Source organism: Oncorhynchus gorbuscha, linkage group LG03 (assembly GCF_021184085.1).
Source record: "Oncorhynchus gorbuscha isolate QuinsamMale2020 ecotype Even-year linkage group LG03, OgorEven_v1.0, whole genome shotgun sequence".
Taxonomy (NCBI): Eukaryota; Metazoa; Chordata; class Actinopteri; order Salmoniformes; family Salmonidae; genus Oncorhynchus; species Oncorhynchus gorbuscha.
In genome coordinates, this window is record NC_060175.1 from 99,327,721 (window position 1) to 99,338,512 (window position 10,792).

The 10,792-nt window shown below is 39.3% G+C and overlaps 1 protein-coding gene across 1 annotated transcript in view; it reads right to left on the minus strand.

Moving 5' to 3' along the window:
* LOC124018014 (myelin transcription factor 1-like) overlaps nt 1-6,174 on the minus strand; it is a 17,801-nt gene extending 11,627 nt beyond the window's left edge. The window contains exon 1 of the mRNA XM_046333272.1: nt 5,853-6,174. The gene's annotated coding sequence lies outside the window, so the exon portion shown is untranslated. The remainder of the gene's footprint in view (nt 1-5,852) is intronic.
* Between the last annotated feature and the right edge of the window lie 4,618 nt (nt 6,175-10,792).

The window sequence follows — 10,792 nt, forward strand, 5'->3', positions numbered from 1 at the left end:
AGAACAAACTGTTACAGCTAAACGGATGAAACTCTGAACTGCAAATGATTCAATCATGACAATCTGTACAAGACTACTGTTCACTACATTTTCAAACTTAGTGTCTTCAGGGTGGCCAGAGCAGAGGGTAAAGAACCCCTCCTCCTAACAGCCTCCTGCCTTGCCTCCTCTCTCCCAATCCGGTGAATTTCCTGAGAAGTGGGTGTCTGTCCTCAAGTCCCATCTGTCTCTACCCGGGCATGGGCACAGATACCCACAGCTACAGTGCCTACATAAAGGGAGTGCCACAGCCGGGGACAGCCCAAGTCAAACTAGCTTACTAAATGATCCACAACCAAAACACACCCAGACTCGTGCTTCTTTTATCATCTATCTGACTGTCTCTATTTTATCATCTATCTGACTGTCTCTATTTTATCATCTATCTGACTGTCTCTATTTTATCATCTATCTGACTGTCTCTATATTATCATCTATCTGACTGTCTCTATTTTATCATCTATCTGACTGTCTCTATTTTATCATCTATCTGACTGTCTCTATTTTATCATCTATCTGACTGTCTCTATTTTATCATCTATCTGACTGTCTCTATATTATCATCTATCTGACTGTCTCTATTTTATCATCTATCTGACTGTCTCTATTTTATCATCTATCTGACTGTCTCTATTTTATCATCTATCTGACTGTCTCTATATTATCATCTATCTGACTGTCTCTATATTATCATCTATCTGACTGTCTCTATATTATCATAATCTGACTGTCTCTATATTATCATCTATCTGACTGTCTCTATATTATCATCTATCTGACTGTCTCTATATTATCATATATCTGACTGTCTCTATTTTATCATCTATCTGACTGTCTCTATATTATCATCTATCTGACTGTCTCTATATTATCATCTATCTGACTGTCTCTATATTATCATAATCTGACTGTCTCTATATTATCATCTATCTGACTGTCTCTATATTATCATATATCTGACTGTCTCTATATTATAATCTATCTGACTGTCTCTATATTATCATCTATCTGACTGTCTCTATATTATCATCTATCTGACTATCTCTATTTTTTTCAAACAGGCACTTTTCTACTATTTATTTAAGCATCCACTCAACCACACTCTCTCTCTCCATCTCTTTCCATCTTCTCAACTTCCTCCCATCCTCTCTGTCCTAAACCTCTCACCCTCTGTCTGTCAGTGACCGAATGTGCCATGTGCTGAATTTATTTCCACTTTAATTAACAGACGTATCAGAGCATCCCATGTCATTCAGTCACAGCCCAGTCCCCGCGTCAGAGAGTGCAGACAGACAGTGAGACAACAAAAGGCTGTGCCCGTGTCAGAGCGGTCCCAGAGCTACCCCACATCCTCCTAAACCCCCCTCCTTCCTCCCCCCCCCACCACTGCACCGCACAAGCCAACACACTCCACAAAATGCTTGTTTATCAACTTTCATTCCTCCTTAGAAAAGTGATTACAACAGCAATACTGTTCATCTCTTTTTCTCTCCCCCACTCTCTATTTTTCTCTCTCTATCTCTCCCTATCTCTCACCCTCTTGCTTATTATCCCAGACACAAGATTTAAAGTAAATTAAATGGTGTGTTTTAGAATGAAGGAGGCAGCTAATCCTATATTAATTACTAACTAAGACCTGATGTCTCTCCTGGAAAGGCCCTGAAACTCCAGCCCATTCCCCCTTAAACTCCAGCCCATTCCCCCTGAAACTCCATCCCATTCCCCCTGAAACTCCAGCCCATTCCCCCTGAAACTCCAGCCCATTCCCCCTTAAACTCCAGCCCATTCCCCCTTAAACTCCAGCCCATTCCCCCTTAAACTCCAGCCCATTCCCCCTTAAACTCCAGCCCATTCCCCCTGAAACTCCAGCCCATTCCCCCTGAAACTCCAGCCCATTCCCCCTGAACCTCCAGCCCATTCCCCCTTAAACTCCAGCCCATTCCCCCTGAAACTCCAGCCCATTGCCCCTGAAACTCCAGCCCATTCCCCCTGAAACTCCAGCCCATTCCCCCTGAAACTCCAGCCCATTCCCCCTTAAACTCCAGCCCATTCCCCCTGAAACTCCAACCCATTCCCCCTGAAACTCCAGCCCATTCCCCCTAAAACTCCAGCCCATTCCCCCTGTGTTAAAGCCCATTCAGCAGTATAGCAGTAAAGAACAACTCCTCATTTGGAGATCAGGTGGTGTTCGTTGTGATTTTTTTTTACGACTGTCATCTCATCATTTAGTCATGAGAGAGCTGGAAATATGATAATTAGTTGATACTCGGGGAAGTTAATTTCAGAGACAAAAGGCCAGTGAATGAGAACGCATAATGACTGAAGAAATTAATATTACAAACTTTAACTGGGGGGGGGTACACAGCCTTTTTAAAACCGCAAATAAATAGTTTTTCCATGATAGTGTCAAACTATCTAGTTAGTGACAATCTCCGACAAATCTTTTTCAGCAAAAACAAAGTCATAAAATCTGGAAAAGAAAATGGCGTAAAGACATATATTACATCCGTAGTTAGATTAAGTACCAGAGTATGTTGCTACAATCATCTAAGCGGGGCCACCTGTACATCCTGGTTAAGTTAAGCAGGATTTAGAAATAACCTGGTGTAATTACTGTTGACCAAGACAACCCACTGGGGAAAACACGGGTTGAATCAACGTGTTACCATCTCATTTCAACAAAAGCGATGTGATGAAATTGAATCAACTTGGAAAACTGATTGGATTCGCAAGACAAAAGTCTTCAGTGGAGAAATTGCGTTTATTTTTTCCCACCCAACTTTTAGCCTAAATCCAATGACAATTGTGACATTTTTTGTTGTTGATTTCACGTTGAATTCACTTCAGTTGACAACTCAACCAAATGTAAATGAAAACCAGACGTTGAACTGACGTCTGTGCCAAGTGGGAAGGCTGTTAACTCTTAACTAAAGAGGAAAAAGCACATGTTCTGACATAACATAATAGCCTACACTAGCTGCACTTAATAATAATAATAATAATAATAATATATCAATGAAAAGCATTAATACATTATTTTATTTAATCCTACTATTAATATAGATGTAAAACTAGTCATATCGATTTTAAACTATTCATATTCGATTTAAAAAATAGACAAGAATATACGGTTCTAGAAGATAAAAAATAATGCGACTTTAGTAAAGAAAACGAATAATAATTAGAGTAAAGAAAACGAATAAAAATGATGTTTGTCAGAATGAGACAAAGCGCCAGAGGGTGTTGCAAAGATCGGTTGGGAGGGCCATGAGAACATCAACCATAAAACAGTTCGATACATACTTCACTATTCCGACACATTCTTAACACTTTCCTTTTTTTACAGTTATGACGTGGGCTAAAAGAGAACATCTCTGCTCCTGAAGGCCGTTGTTGCGGGTGTGAAAGTACTCTCGATAAATGCTGAAAAGACTGTTATTAATAAAAACTTCTTTAAGGATCGTATCCTCCTACTCTTGCCACATTCGCCATCGTTGAGATATCATTTTTAAAGCCACACCTGTTCAACATGGGGTTCGCACACAACGAGTCGTGAGGCTTTTAGTTGTAAAATGGCCATAACGGAATACTCCGAATGCCAGAGGCTTTATAAAGTTGATGTTCACCAACACCAGGTTTTTGTTATAAATGACACTTCGTTCTATATCGACTGCTTGCACGATCCTGACCCTTGGCTCTATTGCTCTGGTTTCTGATATGCTTTGAATGACGAGGGTGCAATTTGACCCAGCTGCTTCTCTCAACGTTTTTATAGCACTCTCCTGTCCTATTTTCCGGTGGCACCTGCTGCCAGCACCACCGCCGGTAGGTGCATTTCAACTCACGATAAGAGCTCAATCAGAATCCAAGATTCCAATCTTACATCCACATTTACCGTTTTAATAATAACGAAAATTAATATTCATAAAACAAATAATAAAAGCTTCAATAGTTTATATGTGGTCTATGGAATAGAATACTATATAAATTTATAAAACAACACAGGTATAGGATCATCTTCAATTATTATCTACAAACAAAATATCGTCGTCCCGTATGTATTTACTATAAATTGCAAAAGAAGCATAGGGGGAAAAAACATGCTATTATAGAGAAAACAAACACTACATTTAAAAACATTTCTCTAGTCTAACTACCATGGACTGGCTGCAATCGTATTTATAATAAACGTAGACATGGGTACTCATCAATGTCGCACCGCAAGTTCCTAAAATATTATATTTTATTCGATGACGTTATAATGTTCACTATATGACTAGTATTGTATTATTATATATTATTATTATATTATAGTAATGCCGTTGCCTTGTGGCAGCATAGTACCCCCCCCCCCCCCCCCCCTATATATAATAGTAACAATAGATAGTTGTAGTAGCAACAGTAGCTAGTTAAGAAAGCATGTGGTCGTTCTTGGGAGAGACCAGGACATTCGCAGTAGAGTACAGATTTGAACACAGCAGTCCAAACTTTCGACCAGAGGACATTTTTTCATAATGGCCCAGTGTTTCATTCTCATCCTCCATCTTAGGCGCAGGTGCTTTGACAGACCGCACGGCACATTATGTGACCAACTAAGCAGAGAGAGCAGCATTATTTAACACATCATACCAGACACCGACACAAACCAGATCAGTAGGCTACGAATGGCCAAAGTCAACAGGGCAGAAGTCGACAAAAATAGATTTAGGAACGGGCACGTTGAGCGTTCTATCCTAGATTCTCAAATGAAATGGAATATGCTAAGGACTTTTTATCTGCGCATCTGACTGAGGGCGCCTGACAGATGAAGGGAGCATCTCTGTTTTCTGCTGCGGATCAAATGGCCACCCCTCCTCTATCCTCCTCCATCCACACGCTTGGCTGGGACTCCTGTGCAACGCCCATTGTTCAACCTTAATTACACGCAGTCATATGAAACTAACAAACTCCCAGTAAAGCAAGTTTACCTAAATTATTCAGTGGATGGTCAGACAGAATCAAATTGACAAAACAGTGATAAAAACATTAATAGTGGTCAACTGCGTAATAGCAAGGTAACGGCGACTGATGTCGATATAATATATTCAAAAGAGAAGGTGATACCGAATAAAATAAAGTGAAAGAGCGCTGTGCACATTGAACACAAGCAGCTGTGTTTCAAGATCAATGCGGATTTACGTTGTTTAGATTAGGTTTTTGCCGGAAACACAATGACCAACTCTACGCGCACACAAGCAGAGTCACAGCTACAAGCGCTTAAATATCACCGATATTCTAAAAGTGAGCGCCATAGTTGACTAATTCAGATTACTCGCAATGATTTTGAGTATGCTAAATAGATAGATATATAGATATATTTATCTGTTTCTCTTTCAATAAAAGCGTATTCTCCCAAATACAGTAATGTCAACACATACACGTCAGCTTGTGGGAGCCTAATTGCATCAACAAGGACACATCAATGCAGGACAGGAAGTGATACACTTTTCCACACAAAAACATATCCTAGTCCAGAACAGGCAACCTTGATTGGCTAATGGCTGTTGCATTCTATACATTGAGAAACATGAGCTACAGACCGTCTCCTACTAGTGAGAAATATGAAAAACATAAACCATATATTTATCAAGTCCTGACAACACTCACTCCATCCTCTTTGGGTTCCACATTCAAATGCATGATAATGCAACGCCTCAGAAACGAATGGCTATACAAAGTTGTAAAAAACATGAATACTTTGGCATCATAAACAATCAGTTGTTATAGATTTGCTGTAGACTATGCAGTGTAAAACATTTAGAGCATGTTATTACCTGAATCACTGAATATTTCCTTAGTATTTTCTCTGTACGTCTTGCTTTTGTTTTGAGTGAGTTCGGTTCGTTGTCAAGTAGTTTGGTGGACGGTTGTCAAGTAGTTTGGTGGACGATGTCCTCCGTTACAGCTCGAATACAATCTGATTCTAGTCCCGTAGCCTTTAATATCCAGATTTCAATCCGTGAAACCCCAGCGCAGGACGGCCTCCTGAAAATGGCGACAGCGCGGAGTTCCAGATCTGAGGCGTTAAATGTTACTTGTTTGCAAGCAAAAAGCATGGCTTAATTTGCCTTTGTCAGCGAGAAAACGTAATATTGACTTACCTTTCCTACATGAGCCATTGTCCCCCCCCCCACCCCCACCTCTTTCCTCCCTCCGCCCATTGCCATGACATCACGGAAGCAGTAGTAAAACCGAGAGCATCATATGGGCAGGGCTTTAGGTTGCCCCACTATAATTCACTGTACCCTACTCTCTCTCGCTCTCTGCTTCTCCACACACACACACACACACACACACACACACACACACACACACACACACACACACACACACACACACACACACACACACACACACACACACACACACACACACACACACACACACACACACACACACACACACACACGCATTTTGATATGCATTAATACATTAATACGCTTTTATTACAAATATATACAGTACCTGTCAAAAGTTTGGACACCTACTCATTCAATTTTTTATTTATTTTTTGTACTATTTTCTACATTGTAGAATAATAGTGAAGACATCAGAACTATGAAATAACATATATGGAATCATGTAGTAACCAAAAAGGTGTTTAAAAAAAAAAAGATGATTCAAAGTAGCCAAATTTGCCCTGATGACAGCTTTGCGCTCTCTTGGCATTCTCTCAACCAGTTTCATGAGGTAGTCACCTGGAATGCATTTCAATTAAGGTGTGCATTTTAAAAGTGCATTTGTGGAATTTATTTAGTTCTTAATGGGTTTGAGCCAATCAGTTGTGTTGTGACAAGGTATGGGTGGTATACAGAAGATAGCCCTATTTGGTAAAAGACCAAGTCCATATTATGGCAAGAACAGCTCAAATAGGCAAAGAGGAATGACAGCCCATCATTACTTTAAGACATGAAGATCAGTCAATCCAGAAAAGGTCAAGAACTTTGAAAGTTTCTTCAATTGCAGTCGCAAAAACCTTAAAGCGCTATGATGAAACTGTCTCTCATGAGGACCGCCACAGGGAAGGAAGACACAGAGTTACCTCTGCTGAAGAGGATAAGTTCATTAGAGTTAGAAATGGCAGCCCAAATAAATGCCTCACAGAGTTCAAGTAACAGACACATCTCAACATCAACTGTTCAGAGGAGACTGCGTGAATCACACCTTCATTGTCGAATTGCTGAAAAGAAACCACTACTAAAGGACACCAATAAGAAGAGACTTGCTTGGGCCAAGAAACACGAGCAATGGACATAGACCGGTGGAAATCTGTGCTTTGGTCTGATGAGTCCAAATTTGAGATTTTTGGATCCAACTACCGTGTCTTTGTGAGATGCAGAGTAGGTGAACGGATGATCTTTGAATGTGTGGTTCCCACCGTGAAGCATGGAGGAGGTGTGATGGTGTGGGGGTGCTTTGCTGGTGACACTGTCAGTGATTTATTTAGAATTCAAGGCACACTTAACCAGCATGGCTACCACAGCATTCTGCCGCAATACACCATCCCATCTGGTTTGAGCTTAGTGGGACTACCATTTGTTTTTCAACAGGACAATGACCCAACACATACCTCCTGGTTGTGTACCGTTGACTCTGTACCGGTACCCCCTGTATATAGCCCCGCTATTGTTATTTACTCCTGCTCTTTAATTATTTGTTATTCTTTTACTTTTTTAGGGATTTTCTCAACACGGCATTGTTGGTTAAGGGCTTGTAAGTAAGCATTTCACTGTAAGGTTGTATGTGACAAATACAATTTGATTTGATTTGTAAGGGCTGATAACCTGGCCTCCACAATAACCCAACCTAATTCCAATTGAGATGGTTTGGGATGAGTTGGACCGCAGAGTGAAGGAAAAGCAGCCAACAAGAGAGTGCAAAGCTGTCATCAAGGCAAAGGGTGGCTATTTTGAAGAATCTAAAATCTAAAATATATTTTGATTTGTTTAACACTTTTTTGGTTACTACTTGATTCCATATGTGTTAGTTCATAGTTTTGATGTCTTCACTATTATTCTACAATGTAGAAAATAGTAAAAAAATAAAGAAAAACCCTTGATTGAGTAGGTGTGTCCAAACTTTTGACTGGTACTGTATATGTTACAATTCAAATAGCCTAGTAATTGAACAATTATTTCACTTTTATATGATCCTGTGCACTTCCAATCAGGGAGGATAAAGTCGGAGGCCATGAGCTTTATGTTGGCTTTACTAGAGAACAACCACCAACCAACCCCAGAAGGCCCTTATTTTCCTCCTGGAGATAAATCTTTGATACTCCATAAAAGCATCCTACGTTAAAGCTGTCATCTACCCCCCCCCCTCCCCTTTCCTCAGAGGTGGTACTGTCCAATAACTCACACAATGGACACTTTTCTCGTGCAGGGAATTAATGTATGCCCTGAGTTAGTATGTATAGCAGGGGATGACAGCATCTCATTTGTTAGTTTCGAGTGCATATGGAAAGTGGTTCTTGAAAACACAGAGAGAGTAAGTCTCCGTGGAAAATCGCAGTAGTACAGCATTGGTAAAAGACTTAAACGAAAACTAAATAGTGTTGTAGAATAGAAACATACAAATCATTCAGCTTCAACACACGATGGTAGATCTTTAAAATCAATGAATAGTCCATAGTTTCTATTTCTGTCAAATAAAATCCATATATTGAGTGGCCAGTGAATCTCAGTGATGATCGCTGCTTTGTTGTGGCAGTGCATAAAAAGTTATATTTCTGTTTGGGCCACTTGGCATGGATAACATTCTGCTAATAGAGACATGTAAATATGTTAGCATTTAGCTACTTGGCATGGATAACATTCTGCTAATAGAGACATGTAAATATGTTAGCATTTAGCTACTTGGCATGGATAACATTCTGCTAATAGAGACATGTAAATATGTTAGCATTTAGCCACTTGGCGTGGATAACATTCTGCTAATAGAGACATGTAAATATGTTAGCATTTAGCTACTTGGCGTGGATAACATTCTGCTAATAGAGACATGTAAATATGTTAGCATTTAGCTACTTGGCATGGATAACATTCTGCTAATAGAGACATGTAAATATGTTAGCATTTAGCCACTTGGCATGGATAACGTTCTGCTAATAGAGACATGTAAATATGTTAGCATTTAGCTACTTGGCATGGATAACGTTCTGCTAATAGAGACATGTAAATATGTTAGCATTAAGCTACTTGGCATGGATAACATTCTGCTAATAGAGACATGTAAATATGTTAGCATTTAGCTACTTGGCATGGATAATGTTCTACTAATAGAGACATGTAAATATGTTAGCATTTAGCTACTTGGCATGGATAACATTCTGCTAATAGAGACATGTAAATATGTTAGCATTTAGCCACTTTGCATGGATAACATTCTGCTAATAGAGACATGTAAATATGTTAGCATTTAGCTACTTTGCATGGATAACATTCTGCTAATAGAGACATGTAAATATGTTAGCATTTAGCTACTTGGCATGGATAACATTCTGCTAATAGAGACATGTAAATATGTTAGCATTTAGCCACTTGGCATGGATAACATTCTGCTAATAGAGACATGTAAATATGTTAGCATTTAGCTACTTGGCATGGATAACATTCTGCTAATAGAGACATGTAAATATGTTAGCATTTAGCTACTTGGCATGGATAATGTTCTGCTAATAGAGACATTTAAATATGTTAGCATTTAGCTACTTGGCATGGATAACATTCTGCTAATAGAGACATGTAAATATGTTAGCATTTAGCCACTTTGCATGGATAACATTCTGCTAATAGAGACATGTAAATATGTTAGCATTTAGCTACTTTGCATGGATAACGTTCTGCTAATAGAGACATGTAAATATGTTAGCATTTAGCTACTTGGCATGGATAACATTCTGCTAATAGAGACATGTAAATATGTTAGCATTTAGCTACTTTGCATGGATAATGTTCTGCTAATAGAGACATGTAAATATGTTAGCATTTAGCTACTTGGCATGGATAACATTCTGCTAATAGAGACATGTAAATATGTTAGCATTTAGCAACTTGGCATGGATAACATTCTGCTAATAGAGACATGTAAATATGTTAGCATTTAGCCACTTGGCATGGATAACATTCTGCTAATAGAGACATGTAAATATGTTAGCATTTAGCTAGTTGGCATGGATAACATTCTGCTAATAGAGACATGTAAATATGTTAGCATTTAGCAACTTGGCATCACTCCCAAATGTTACATACGCCGTGGTTTTGCTTTGCTGTTTCGGGAACCATTAGTGAAAATGACAATCAATCATTACAATCCATTTGAAAATACTTCCCACAAATGCCATCCTTTGTCTGTTGTCTCCACGCCATAGAATGTATAGGGAATATTCAAAAAGCCAACCTTCAGCTTTCAGAAATTCTATTAAATGCTTATCTCTTTGCAGCAGGGTCTTTTTTTTGCAATCCCATTGTTATGCATTGAAGCTGAAATCAATCACTGGTGTCCTGCACAGCGCATCAGTATGATTTCAGATGTGCGGCTCCGAGCAAGGCGTTAGTCAACACAACAGCGTCGACAATAGAGTAAACAAAAGACAGAAACAAAAAAAATGTGCCTTTGCCTTGATCCAAGAAATAGAGGCCGCAGAAGGAGACAGGTGAAGGCCCAGGGCTTGAGTTCGTGTGACTAAATCTACACACCTTGCAAATTGTAA